The sequence below is a fragment of the Mauremys mutica genome, chromosome 7 (assembly GCF_020497125.1).
Source record: "Mauremys mutica isolate MM-2020 ecotype Southern chromosome 7, ASM2049712v1, whole genome shotgun sequence".
NCBI lineage: Eukaryota > Metazoa > Chordata > Testudines > Geoemydidae > Mauremys > Mauremys mutica.
The window spans coordinates 125,961,942-125,976,389 of record NC_059078.1 but is presented as its reverse complement, the minus strand read 5'-3'; the positions used below and the strand labels follow the sequence as shown (position 1 = coordinate 125,976,389).

The 14,448-nt window shown below is 54.5% G+C and overlaps 1 protein-coding gene and 1 long non-coding RNA gene across 4 annotated transcripts in view; one reads left to right on the top strand and one right to left on the bottom strand.

Annotated features, from left to right (window-relative positions):
* The window catches only part of SEMA4G (semaphorin 4G), a 101,128-nt gene extending 98,435 nt beyond the window's left edge, over positions 1-2,693 (bottom strand). The window contains exon 1 of one of the 2 annotated variants that reach the window (XM_045023651.1): positions 2,582-2,693. The gene's annotated coding sequence lies outside the window, so the exon portion shown is untranslated. The remainder of the gene's footprint in view (positions 1-2,581) is intronic. The other variant, XM_045023647.1, reaches the window with a different exon arrangement.
* A 6,693-nt stretch (positions 2,694-9,386) lies between these two features.
* LOC123375090 lies at positions 9,387-11,919 on the top strand. Of its 2 annotated transcripts, none has more exons than XR_006581314.1 (3): positions 9,387-9,491; positions 10,727-11,185; positions 11,313-11,919. It is a non-coding gene; the product is annotated as an uncharacterized LOC123375090 (long non-coding RNA). The 2 variants fall into 2 exon arrangements; XR_006581313.1 differs by having other exon boundaries at positions 9,416-9,907.
* Positions 11,920-14,448: the final 2,529 nt, after the last annotated feature.

Here is a 14,448-nt window from a genome sequence, read left to right as displayed (position 1 = left end):
AGCCTCTCTGGTAAACTCCAGAAACCCAGGGGAGAGCTTCTCCCTCCCGACTCCTCACACAGCCCAGCCCATCCAGCTTTGTAATGACCTTAACCCCAGCTCCCGTGCTGGGATCCTTACCTGCGCTGCTGATACAGATGCTCCATGCATAGGAAGTAAGGTGATGCACCTATAAGCAGCTATTCCCCTCCAGAGCACAGACTAGACAGCAATTATTTCAAGGGCTCCTGGTTGTTTTTCCCACCATTCAGTCTGTCACAATCGCTGAATAAATCTCGCAGCTACAAGAACCCATTACATTCCTGAAGGGAAGGGAAGGGAACCATTCGAATGGACTTTAAAAAAAAAAACCCTCAATGCTACACAAATCCCTCATTTCCAACGGGCTAGAAACACGTTTTCCAGACAGGAGAAGCCCCTAAGTCACTAAACCGAAATTCAGGACCACAACAAACACTGGTTCTCTGCCATCCCCAGAGCAACCATGCCAAGCTGAGCAGAGATCCACTGTGTTAAACATGGCGCCGTAACACACCAGAGGGAAGTGTGGCCACAATAGAACCCCACAGCCCGGATTCAGCAAAGCACTTCAGCCCAGGTTCAAGTTTAAGACCTACCGAAGTCACTAAGAGTTGGGCCTTTATTCAGGGCAACATTAAGGACCCTGTCTGGGAGGGCAGCCACTTTCCAGCGAGCTCAGAGAAATGGCATCGTTGTTAATAATAATTTCCCTGCCTCTGGGGGAACCTGCGCTCCTCATCCTTGTTGGACAGTTTCTTTGTCTTGCAAGACTATTTTTGTCGGCAGCAGAAGAGGCGTCTCCTGGTTACCCTGCTTTCAAGCTCGCGTTCGGAAAGGCCCCGCCGAGGCGCAGGGCGCAGTGGGGACGAGGAGGGGGCCAGCGAAGGAAATTTGTCCTGCACACGTGAAAGATCCCTGCATCACACGCAGCCCAGCACTCAGGGAAGGGGGAGAAGGGAAAGTGCCCAGCTGGCAGAGAAAAACAACTGCATTCCAGCATCACAATCCCATCAGCCGCATCCCTCTCCAGCCCTCAGCCCAAGTGTCGCTGGCCTGCAATTTGTCATGAATCTGAACCCCCCGAGCCTCACAGCCACCCCCCCTAAGGGGCTCCAGTCTTCAATCCAGGTGACTCCCCAAATCACCCCCCTCCCCCGTCCATGAGGACACTCATGTGGGTGGGGAGGCGAAGAAGGCATCAATATCCCATTGGATTTCACCCACGCGCTGAATGTTTCCTGAGCTACCGATACCAAAACCTGGCCATCCCCATACATACCCCCTGCACTTCCCAGCCCATCCCCATCCACCACACTCCCTGACCCATAGCACCCCCCAGGCACCTCACCCCACCATGCCCCCAGGACCAGACACTGGCGTCTCACACTTTACAGTATGTCTCCTACTCCCCCTGCACCCCAGAACCTGCTCCTCTAAACCCACTCCCACATCATGCACCCCCAAGATCCTGGCCTCCAGCACATTACACCTGTTCCCCTTAATCCAGCCCCACCCACAGCCCCCAACTTGCCACTCTTCCAGAACCCTGCCCACCAAATTCCTCCCAGACACCCCCTTATCTCTCTCACTCCCAGGATATTACCTCTGCCCTGTACACCCCTGGATCCTCTGGCTATACCCGCCCCCATCCTATTCCTGTCCCATACCCTCCATCCTTCCCCTATATCTCTGCCTCCCGGATCCTACCCCCCAGACCCTGATGGATGTTACCTCTGTCCCATAACCCCACAGATCTGCCCTGAATACCCTCATGCTCCAATCCTGCCCCCCAGACTCCCATAGCTCCCCAGATCCTTCCCCTATTCCCCTGGCCACTGATCCTGCCCTCCCAACCCCCGTGGCCCCATAGTTCCCCAGATTCTCCCTATATCCCGCCCCCCAATCCTGTCTCCCAGCCCCCATGGTCCTGTAGCCTCTCAGATCCTCACCCACACCCCCACTCTCCAATCCTGCTCCCCGGATCCTCCCCCTATAATCCCACCTCCGATCTTGCCCCCCAACCCACATGACACTGTGGCCCTCCAGATCCTCCCCCTATACCCCATCCCCTAATCCTGCCCCACAGACCTCCATAGCTCCCCAGATCTTTCCCCTGCCCATTGAGCTGCCCTCCAGTCCCCATGGCCCAAAGCCCCACAGATCTTCCCTATACCCCACTCCTGCCTCCCAGATCCTTGCCCATACTCCCAGCCCTCAATCCTGCCCCCCACCCCCCATGGCCCTGTAGCTCGTCCCCCTACACCCCACCCCCTAATCCTGCCCCCCAACCCCCATAGCTCCCCAGATCCCGGGCCATACCCCACCCCCGATCCTGCCCCCCAACCCCCATGGCCCCATAGCTCTCCAGATGGTCCCCCTACACCCCACCCCCTAATCCTGCCCCCCAACCCCCATAGCTCCCCGGATCCCGGGCCATACCCCACCCCCGATCCTGCCCCCCAACACCCCCCTGTCCCCAACCCCCAGATCCAACCCCCTGCCCCCCAACCCGCCCGAGTCTCCCCCACACCCCGCCCCGGCCCGGCTCTGCCGCACTTGCCTGTGGCGCTGCCCGCGGTCCCGGCTCGGGCTGGCGGGGGCTCGCTGCGCACCGGGGCCGGGCGGCGGGGCCGGCGCAGGTTCCTTCTGCCGGAGCCGAGTGAGCAGCAGCCGCTGCCGAGCGCCGCGGAGCCGGGCACCGCGGCGCCACCTAGCGGCCGCTGCCGGGCACGGGCTGCGGCCGGGATCCCCGGGGGCCCCCGGCCATGGGGGGCTGGCTGTGGGGCTCGGGGCTGAGGGGCTCCTGGGAATGGGGGGGTGGAGGCCCCATGGGGGGCTGGCTGTGGGGCTCGGGGTGGCTGATGGGGTGGGACCCCAGGGGCTCCAGGCAGTGGGGGGGGGAGGCCCCATGGGGGGCTGGCTGTGGGGCTCGGGGCTGAGGAGCTCCTGGGAATGGGGGGGCTGGAGGCCCCATGGGGGGCTGGCTGTGGGGTGCGGGGGGGCTGATGGGGTGGGACCCCAGGGGCTCCTGGCAGTGGGGGGGGTGGAGGCCCCATAGGGGGCTAGCTGTGGGGCTCTGAGGGGCTGAGGGGCACCTGGGAATGGGGGTGGAGGCCCCATGGGGGGCTGGCTGTGGGGTGCAGGGGGGCTGATGGGGTGGGACCCCAGGGGCTCCTGGCAGTGGAGGAGTGGGGGACATATGGGGAGCTTGGGAGTCCAAGGGTTCCTAGCTATTGAGGTTGGGGGTCCTTGGGCCCCGGGGCCCCTGGCTGTGGGGCAGGGGGACCCCCACACGTGAATCTGGCCCTGGGGAACTGAGGAGGGGGCCCCCTGATGCTGGGAAGCTGAGGTTCTTCTGGCTATGGGGCTCCCTGGTGGGGCTGGAGTGGGCAAGGAGGGCAGTCAGAGCTCTGACCGCAGGGGGCTGGGATTCCCCCAGACGCTGGAGTAGCTGGGGTCCCCATGGGGACAGGCCAGGGGGATGAAGGTTGTGCCCCTGCCTGGAGGCTGATGATGGGGCAGGACCATGAGGCCATGGGCGTGCAATGCATCCATGCCAAGGACCCCCTCCCCTCCAGACTGGGCCAATGGGTTTATTGCAGTGGCAGGAATTCCCCCCTCACCCGTTCAGCCCAAACGGAGAGCGTTTTTTAATGACCATTTGGGGATTTTTAAAAAAAAATAAAAGTAAAGGGAATTTCAAGATAAAATGTCATTTCAAGCTGGCAAAGCAAAACTTGGATTTTCCCTTCCCAGGGACTGACTTGGCGAACGTTTTGGTGTTACCGAATCTGCATTTTTCACCGAAAGGTGTTTCGGGTGAAACATTTCACCCTCCTCTACTATTTGGGGAGAAGGAGCCCACTACAGTGTCCTACCCTCCATTCATCCCTGGAGCAGGTACAGGCCAGAGATCGAAGGCCGGAAAGAACCATCATGATCATTTAGTCCAGCCTCCTGCATAACACAGGCCGAGAACGTCCCCCAGTGCCGGCAGCGCAAGCCCCAGCCAGCGTGTGTCTGGGCAGAGGGGTGAAAGGGGGGGTTCAGACTGCACGGCCCATCCAGCTCCTGGTGAACAAGGCTGACACATTTGTGCCTGTTTCTGCAGGTTTAGTGGCCGTCCCGTCCTCACTTGCAACTATAGAGAGGAAGTTTCCAGCTAGAAAGCCAGGCGCTGAATTGATTCACCTCCTGTTCCCTCTCAATCAGCCCCTGTAGACCAGTCCCGCAGCCCTCTGAGCCATTTTTGTTCCTCTGCTCTGAATTCCCTCTGTGCATTTCTGGTAACTGAGGGCCTGCCGTGACCAGCCTACTCCAGATGCAGTTGCACCAGAGCCATATAGGTTAAGCACTAAAAGCCCTGCAGCATGGCCACGGCTAGCTCGGCTCACCTGACTCGGGCTTGCAGGGCTCAGGTTGCAGGGCTATAAAATAGCAGAGGAGACGTTCCTCTGCACTGCTGTTTTTGGCCCTGCAAGCCTGAGTCAATTGAGCTGGGCTCCGAGACTCGGGCCATGCCTACCCTAGAGCGCTTACCCGCTGCAGCTGTAAGATCTCCCATGTGGCCACTCCATGCTAGTGTCGACATCGCCTCGGTGCCGTGGGCTTGTGGCCATAGCCATAGAGATGGGTCTATTAATTCCCCATCCTGCAATGCCTCTGCATAGACTCCCCCCCAGACCCAGTTGTATCGGTCCCTTCTTGCTGCCATATCACGTTGCAAACCTGTGTCCGATTTGCTGTCTGCTACCACCCCTAGGTCTCGTTCAGCATCTCTGCTTCCCACTTTACCTGCCTGCTAAATAGCTGAATGTCAGATTATTTTGCATTTACCCTAAAGGGGTTGGACGAGATGACCTGGGAGGCACCTTCCAGTCCTACTTCTCTATGGTTCTAGAGGGAATCTTGTTTCTTTCATCAGGGCCGATGAGAGAGTGGGGAAGCCGGTACAAATTACCGGGGCCCGGCAGTCCGGAAGGGGGCCCAAGGCCCGGCTTCCCCAGCTTCGTTGGCCCTGTTTAGCTGGTCCGCTCTTGCTGGGGGGCCCGAATATTTTTTTCACCAGGGCCCGAACCCGCCCTGGCTTTCATTACCTGGCTGTGTTTCCAGTCTCTCTGGAGCCCTTAGTAGCCTATCTTTGTCCTCAGTGGCATTTGCAGCTCCTCCCAGTTTAATATCAGTTGCTAGTTTCATTCCTAGGTTTACTTCCTTGTCCCAATTATTTAATCAAATCCAACCCAGCCCAGATCCCTGCTGCACCTAGATCCCGCCCTTCGTTCCAGGCACTGGAAGTCAACTCACAGATCAGAAACAAAGACTCTGTTTGATTACCATGTTCGGAGCCAAGTTCAGTTGAATTAATCTCACTTGTACGACTGAGATCCCGTAGTGCTTTACTACGATCAGATCCAGTGTATGCCATGGGATCATAGAAATGTGGGGCCCTCAAGAGACCATCTAATCCAGCCCTTACTGCCTGGCCTAGACCTAAACCATCCTTGCAGGCATTTGTTGAACCTGTTCTCCAAGGATGGGAATTCCACAACCTCCCTGTTCCAGTGCTTAACTAGCCTCAGATCGCCTGCTTCCCCCTCAGCTAGCAGTCTTGTGAATCCTATCGGAGGAACGGCCAGGTTTGGCTGGCAACTGACAACTGCTATAAAGGCTGCTCTCTTTTATAAAACCCTGCTGTTCCTTTCTGGACCCTTATCGATATGTCCCCCATTGTTTACAGGTGATGGGAGTTAGATCTCTGGGAGCGGCCCTGCTGTGGGGTATTTACTATGCGTGCATTACAGGAGCACTGGGATGGCCCTTCAGCATGGGGCTCTTCCTAACACTAAACAATGCAACCGCAGCTGTTCTTTAGCAGGAGCTTTCTGCATCTCCTGCAAGCACCAGGCAGCTATCAGCAGTGCCCTGCTCTCAGGGGATGGGCAGAGTTGGCATTTGTGATGTCACGCTTGGCCGAAGCCCAAATTTAAAAATTCTGCAGGTGGAGCTGCTGTGGATGCAGGAGAATTGCAGTTCTGCCTCTCCAGCCTGCTGGTGCAGTTTCAATTAGAATCAGCAAACATCTTCTGGACTCTAGACAGATTGGTTATTTCTCTGGTTCGGTTCTAGACATGGAGTCCTGACCGCTCTCGCTGACTTCACTGGAAACACCTGTGGTATTCAAGATGCTAGAATCCAGCCATCACCTCGAGTGAGGGAGACCGACCAACGCTCAATTGTTATGGGGCTGTTCAACTGCAGGAAGGCGTCACACATCCTGCTGCCCTCCAGACCCGGCAAAGCAACTGTTCTATGCCAGCCACCTCGTGGGAAGGCTGGTCCATTCCCCCGAGTCTAACCAGCAGCATTGCCTCCATCACGCCGAGTTCTCAGATCCTGGCGCGGGCGCCTTTGGCCTCACGCAAACGAGATTTGCTCTTTCACCGGTTCTTGCAACTGGTTAGCGTCCCCCAGATGGATTCTTGAGCCGGTGCCCGAGCTCGGTGCCAGGTTACCCCCTGCTGCTGGAGGTGCCCTAGATCTGAGGTCTCCAACCACGTGTTCACTGGAGAGCCGGCAGCAATTTTCAGGAGAGTAAGGATGTTAGCCTCAGAGGATGTTAGTCCTATTCTCCTGGGTGGCTGCATTCTGGCTCCTGAAATTCCCCTCCATTTCAAGGGCAGATTAGCATTTCCTGTTGAGCTAGACTGAGTGTACCTGCCTTCCCTCCCACTCCACTGGAAGCCGGGAAGTACGACACCTACACACTACAGGCTGATGCAAGGCCTTAGAGATTCAGATAAGAATCAAACCCGAACAGGGTCAAACTGGAATGACCAAGTCACGGCTGTTAGTCTCAATGCGGGAATCACTGGGCGAGAGTCTCTGGCCTGTGCTATGCAGTAGGTCAGGATAGATTATCATAATGATCCCTTCTGGCCTATAAAATCTTCTCTCCATCTGGCTGGTGTAACGTGCTCCATGTCTGACCCATCAATGCTCTTGTTTCCAATGGCTGGGATACTCTTTACTGCCTGCTACATAGCATTGCAGCGAGCCAGGTCTGGCCACTGCATAGATTCCTGGGCTGATTATTCCCATTAGCCAGGCCACGGGGAGGGAGAAGCAGCGGATGCAGAATTGCAGTAGCCCTTCTTTTATAAAATTCCTCTTGCCCTCTGTGAAATCCTCCCTTGGCGTTTCTTGGCTCACTGTGAATATCCTAGGACGGGATGTCAGTCACCAGAAGCAGTGTTGCATTTCACTGCATTTGCAATGTCACCAGGCGACGCAGGCGAGGACACCTTCAGTGAAATAAGAAATGCTTCTTTTTTTTTTAAATCTTGACAATATGAGACACTTTTCTGGGCTAAGAATGCCTGTGTCTGGCTAGCGGGGAAGTTAGCACAGAAATTTGGACTTTACCGTAATCATCATTTGTTCTAGGCAGCTGTTTAAAGCAGAGTGCAATTTTCTACCCCAGCAGCAGCTGCATTTTAGTAATGGGAGAATCCATTCCTATCGAATTTGTACAGTGCTTTGGGATAGCAGATGCTCTTGGAGGACGTTCCAGGCAGTATGGATCTGGAAGGGGATCTCAGTGTGGAGTGGCCATTAGAATCATAGACTCTCAGGGAAGGGACCGCAGGAGGTATCTAGTCTAACCCCCTGCTCCATGCAGGACCAATCCCCAGACAGTTTTTTACCCCAGTTGCCTAAATGGCACCCTCAAGGATTGAACTCACAACCCTGGGTTTAGCAGGCTAATGCTCCAACCACTGAGCTCTCCCTCCTTTTGACCCATCAGGGATTCTCCTTGATCTGTGAAGCTTCTGCCTCTGGCTCCACATCTGTTCTCTTTAGCTCAGCTCCCAGTCCATGGCTCGAACCCCATTGCGCCACGTAGCCTGATGCAGCTTGGCTCATGCCAGCCGGACGGGTATCTGTGCCAGGCATCTTCTGCACTGCAGCAGCTTAGCACTTGGCCCAGATTCACAGTGCCTCATTAGAACCTCCGCCTGGCAATTGGGAACAGCCCTGGCGAAGGCTCCAGGGCTGGGGCAGGAGTCCAACCCGACTTGGGTCATTTCCCTGGAGTGTGCAGATTTCCTTTGTTTTTGCACCAGTTGTGCCGATTCAGCTGGTCGCAGACCCCATCCCCAGCAAGGTGGGGGAGCTGCTATGCCTTTTCCACCAAGGTTATTCAGTTTAATGAGGAAGAAGTTTTGTGCAATTCCTCCCCTCTGTTACCACGTGGCTGACCTCTCCCCCTCATTTGCAGATTACACAGTGACCCAGCCACGTGACTAGTTCAAGTCAAAAGTAAACACACTAGAGATTGCAGCCTCCCAAGTCAGACAGGTGGTGTTCAGCTCCCCCACTGAATCACCTTATTGGATGAGCAAAGTTCAAGGAACGTGTGTTGCAATCACAGCAGGGGCCCAGCAGACATTGCATAACAGGCGCTGGGGCATCCTGGTTCGTTACACAGGATGCTTGATCCTTGTTCCACAAAACCACGGCTTCTCTCGGACACAGACTCCAAAGGAAACAGCATTCTCATAAGACACTGCCACACAGATAGTGACGGGCGAGCCAATCCCAGAGCCCGCAAGGCGCCGAGCACACAGTGACATCAGTGGAGGCCAATTGCACTCAGTCCCTTGTTGGGTTAGTCCCCTGGCCACTTTTCCAACTGTCACACTGTAGAAGAGACCAAGATGTAGTTGGGCTCGTACCCAGAGTGCTGAGTGGTGCAGCAAAGGAACCACAGGTCAGGTCTGACCAGGTAGGAAAGGCAGGGCAGGAGACAAGCTATGCTGTAACAATGCCATTCCACTGAAATAAACTGTTCACATGAGTTTAATCAGCAGCTTTGTAAGTTCCCCAGCCTTTGGAGCCATTTTCCTCTTCTCCAAAAGGCCCTCTGAAGCCAAAGGGTTTGCAGTCTAGGGCTTGTGACACACAGATGAGCAGTTCTGAATCTAGCCAGTAGAGGGCAGTGGTGAACCTACTCAATGTCCATTACAAAACTGCTTCAGCAGCCAGCTGAGACTGCGCAGTTTTGTGTGTACAGCATTTCTGAGCACCAGGAAGAGCTCACCCCCCAAGACATGATGCCTCTGGCTTGTTTACGTAGACTGTAAGCTCTTAACGGTAGGACCTAACTCTTCCCAGGAGTCTGGCCAGTGCCTAGCTCTCTAGGTCCCCAGTCTCAGCTGAGATTCCTAGATGCCAGTGCCAAGAACAATGGATTGCTTGAGGCAGCCCAGTGGCATGGCATGGCAGGGGCTCTGCAGCCTTCTGTCCCCAGCCCCACAGGTCAGTAGAATGATGAAAATCAACACTTGCTCCAGAAACCACAAGATTCCACTCTCTAGGCAACTGCCTGCGGTCGTCAGCCTCTGACTCTCAGAGTCAGGGCCTCCAGGCTCTCCCCCGGAGCCCACTGTTTGTCTTTGACTCAGGGGGAGGTAATTACAGACTCCTGCTCTCTAAGCCAAACCTTAGCCCCTCTGCAAATCTCCCCTTTGTTTAAAGGCTCTGCAGAAGAGGCCAAGGGCAGTTGATCTCCATGGAAACAGCAGCATCTTCCAGGAGGTCGGGTTTAAAGCCACATAGATCTCAGCCCTGGATTTAAACAAGTGTTTCTTCACTCTCACTTAGACCTGACCCTGCTCCAGTCAAGTCAAGGAGAGTTTTGCCCTTTGTTTCAGTGAGGGCAGGACTGAGGCCTCAAGAAGCAGGATTCGATACAGATAATCTGCGAACGTTTAGCAGGAAAGCGGGGCTGACTGCTCCGAGCCTGGGGGTTGGCCCACCTCAGCCCACTAGACTCCTAGGTTTGAGCTCCAGGAATGGTGGCTTACCCTTTAATTCCCCATCCAAGGTGAGGCTTTAACCCCAACTGTCCTTGCTTTCACCTGTTTGCAGTGCATTATGGCCCAGATCCTCGACCTCCCATTCCTGCCAGAGCCAGGAATCAAACCCACACCTCCTGCGTCCCAGTCCAGTGCTGCCTCTTCATCATCCTACAGCCCAGGGGTAGGCAACCTATGGCACGGGTGCCGAAGGCAGCATGCGAGCTGATTTTCAGTGGCACTCACACTGCCCGGGTCCTGGCCACTGGTCCAGGGGGCTCTGCATTTTAATTTAATTTTAAATAAAGCTTCTTAAACATTTTAAAAACCTTATTTACTTTACATACAACAATAGTTTAGTTATATATTATAGACTTATAGAAAGAGACCTTCTAAAAACGTTAAAATGTATTACTGGCCCGCGAAACCTTAAATTAGAGTGAGTAAATGAAGACTCGGCACAGCACTTCTGAAAGGTTGCCGACCCCTGCTATAGCCTGTTATTTGTCTACACATAACCGCCAGGATCTTCATTCATTTGATAAGAGAGTTTCCCCCCCACAATGCAGCCAGTAGTCAGACCATGCAAAAAGAAAAAATAAATCACGTGACTAACTCATGGTTATATTCCAAGGTTGGCATTCTGCTGTGGCGGGCACAGGCAGTGCAGGTTAATTCAGCAACCCAGTATGATTGTGCCAAGGAGGTCCCCAGGAGAACAGAGGGCATGGTTAACTCCTGTCCATGTGCAGAACCTGCTCTCTGTCAAAGCCCTGGATTTATCCCTCACTTTAGCAGTTATTTTTTCCAGGCTCATGCATCATCCAAACTGTTCTTCCATATTGTAGGAGGTGACTGCAATTCTTTGTTCCACTGCATCATTCATCATCACCTGGCGATGGAGATAGAGCCACTGATATGTGCAAATCCTCCTGGACTCACTCTGGCAGTGACACTAGACTGGTCAGTTTCACTTTCTGGTTCTCCTGCCTTAGACTAACCAGTTGTATTTGGATTGCAAAGACTGCTGAAGAAAGTTTGTTACATGAAAATAATAAAAACCTACACAAACAAAACCCAGTCCCAACTGGGCCAGACATCTGGATATTTCAAAAGCCAACCCCTTTGCTTGGAGAACTCATCATCATCCAGTCTCCATCAAGGTACCTTCCAGTCCTACTTCTCCTGCCAACAAAAAACTTCCACCCCCAACGAGCAGCACTTGTATTCTCAGCTGCAGAGTGCTCCTGCAGGCAACATGCTGTTTACACTGGCACTTATCATGGCAAAACTTTTGTTGTTCAATTGTAAGTGCAGACATAACCTAAGTCTGGTATTGTTAGGGTGAGAGCCAAGTGCTACGGGTGGATTGTGGGTATGTAACATATGTAAATGAGGTGCTCTATAGCCATGCTTTTCCCTTTCCACCAACAGAGGGAGCCAGGAGCTCTTTCCACTCTGAAGTGTTTGGCTACAGGCTTACGCATGCACAGAGGGTCCTGCAGGACGGGGCCCGAGCTGCTTAACTCCTACCCTCCTCCGGCTGCAGGTTCTGATTCCACTGGGGAAACATGGAAGTGGCAGACCCACCCCCTGTCAATCAACCCCTGTGCTTCCCAGAGACAAAGGGTTAACTCCCCGTTCAGCTCTCCCAGGCGGTGGAAGTCCCAGTGGGGCAAGGACCTAGCCATCCGGTAGCCAGCAGGGGCAGAACCATGGAGTTGGTAGAGCTACTGAAAGGCCAGGCTGTTTGCATCTTTCATTCTGTGTTCAAATACCAGGAGTTTTGACCAGCCAAGGCTATTTCATTGCCCACTCCACAGCTTCATCTCCTCTGTCCACACCAGAAGCCTCATGACCGCGCCCCCTAGCTCGGCTGGCAAGTCTGCACCGGCCTCCACATCCTCCCTGACGTGAGTTTGCTGCAATAAAAGTTCCTGCTGGCCTGTCAAGACACGAAGACCAGACAGAGCCTGAAAGCAGCTTTCCTGCTTGTTAGATGTGAAACCAGACCCTGCTTTTTAACAGTAAAATAGGACAGATGGAAAATCGGGGATTTCTCCTGCAAACACAGACTGGCACTGGGGAGGGGAGGGGAGAGGAGGCACATATTATGTTGATATAGAATCATAGAATATTAGGGTTGGAAGGGACCTCAGGAGGTATCTAGTCCAACCCCCTGCTCAAAGCAGGACCAACCCCCAAATCTAAGTGCCCGAGCACCGGTACAGAAAAAGCCCATGACAAGTCACAAAGGGGTTTCTTCTCTCGGTGGATGCAGATGAGTGTGTGTTATTACTCTTTGTTGACCCAAGAAATTAGCCAAAATTCAGGGTGTTGCAGGCTATTTCGGTTAGAAGGAAAAATTGATGGTGGAATCAGGTAATTCTTTGATGCACTCCTGTTTCTCTGAGCACAGGAGGAATCAAACAGCAGGAGTCGGTTTACTTGCTCACAATCCCAAGCCCCTTTCTAGCCAGCACACAACCCAAAATCTCTCTCTCTTTCAGCTTTTCCTTAGGGTCACACGACCAGTGTTTCTGTGGCTGTGTCTGGTGCTTCCTCCTCTCTCTACTTCTCCGGTCTTTCTGCCTCTGTTACAGACACACAAACCTTCACAAAACAATGGCCAGCGAAACCCCTCCGCCCACACGTGCCTTTGTCTTGGTGGAGGCTGCTGCTGTTTCAGCTCCCTAGTTCCATAAAGGAGTTGAGCTGCGTCTTGCGTTTATTCCAAATGAAGGGTGGTGGTTGGCCCAACCCAGAATGTTCTTTCAGCAGCCCCCATTGAGCGCAGGGCTAAACGCGGTACAAACACATAGCAAGACAGCCCGTGCCCTGGAGAGCTCAGACAGATAAAGAGTGGGAGGGGAAACAGAGGCACAGCACAAAGACTTGGCTCTTGATACCCACTCCAGCTCCCACTCCATTAGATCACCCTGCTGCGCTCCACGCCCCTTGGGGGAACGCTTTGCTGACGAGGCAGGGCTTTGCTAGGCTGACCCGACAGCAAATGTGAAAAACGGGAGTGGGGGGTAATAGGCAGGGCCGGTTTTATGAACTGCGGGGCCCGATTTGAATACCTGGTGGCGGTCCGGGGCTTCGGCAGCACTTCGGCGGCAGGGGGTCTGCTCCAGGTCTTCCGTGGCACCGAAGGACCCCCTGCTGCTGAAATGCCGCCGAAGCCCCGGAGCGGACCCTCCCCCGCCACCGAAATGCTGCCGAAGCCCTGGAGCGGACCCCCCTCTGCCGCCAAAATGCTGCCAAAGCCCCAGAGTGGACTCCCCACCCTGCCACCGGGTAAGTAAAAAAAAAATAATTAAAAGGCGTGGGGCCCTCTTAGGTGCAGGCGTGGGGCCCAATTCTGGGGAATCGGGGGAATCGGCTGAAAGCCAGCCTTGGTAATAGGAGCCTATGTAAGAAAAAGACCCCCAAATTGGGACTGTTCCTATAAAACCGGGACATCTGGTCACTCTAGGCCTCGCCTGTGCTCAGCCAATCTGGTCTCTCCCAGGAAGGGTTTCCCTCGCTGGCGCCCTGCTGCTGAGAAGGTCCTGCCTCCAGAGAGCCTAACGCCAAGGCTTCCAGGCCCATCAGCCCCGCGCAGCGCCGTGGTCGTGGGTGATAAGCGTGTGGGCGATAAGGGAGCCTGCTGAAGGCTTTGTCAATTAGGGCCAACGCTCAGTGTACAGAAATTGGGTAGTGTCCCTTTAAATACTTTGGGAGCCCTCCTTGTCTTCTATTGCTACAGCCTATAGGTAGCAACCCAGAGCGAAGATTTGCTATTGGGAGAGTGTGGCGCATTCACAGGACTCGTGGATCAGTGGGATGCAGGTGGGGAAGGAGGTGGCTCATTCTCAACATTTCCAGGTTGGGATTTCCCTCACATTTCGCCAGGATGGAGCTCGGATTGCCCGTCCGTTTAGCAATGTGCAGAGGGCAGGGTCATTGTTACCCCCAATGCCTGTTCATAACCCTCAGCATGAGAACCCCCAGTTGAGGGCCAACACTGGCTTCCCCATCCCCAAAGTTCTCAGACAAAATATCCCAGGTGCTTGCAAAGTTCCACACCAGAGATGCCCTCCCCTCAACCTCGCCCCATAACAGAACCCGTCCTGCTCCGCAGACCTTTGCCACAGCGGCCTGTTGTCCACGTTACCGATGGAAGAATCAAAACACTGATACCCGGGGACCAGCTGAGCTGAGAGGAGCCGAGCCATCGTAGGCTGGAGTGCCTGGCCCTCGGGAGAGCGTGTTGTGGAACACTCTGTATAGTGCTGCTTCTCCGATACACACAACCGTGAGCCTTTCGCATCTTCATTAAGGCAGAACGGGGCCTGGTTATGTCTCTTGATGGCTCAGGGCTCCTCAGTCCAAGGCCAACGAACCAGCCCGTTACCTGGACAGCCATGTCCGCTGGGAAGTTGTAGCCTGCTTCCCTTCCAGACTAGGAGTCTACGTGCCACTGCTGGAGCTTCTGACTGCAGATGGTGGAGCGAGCCAGGGATGTTTAGATCAAGGGGTAGGCCAAGTTTTGTGGTCTCACAAAGATTTCTCACCACCCTGAGTA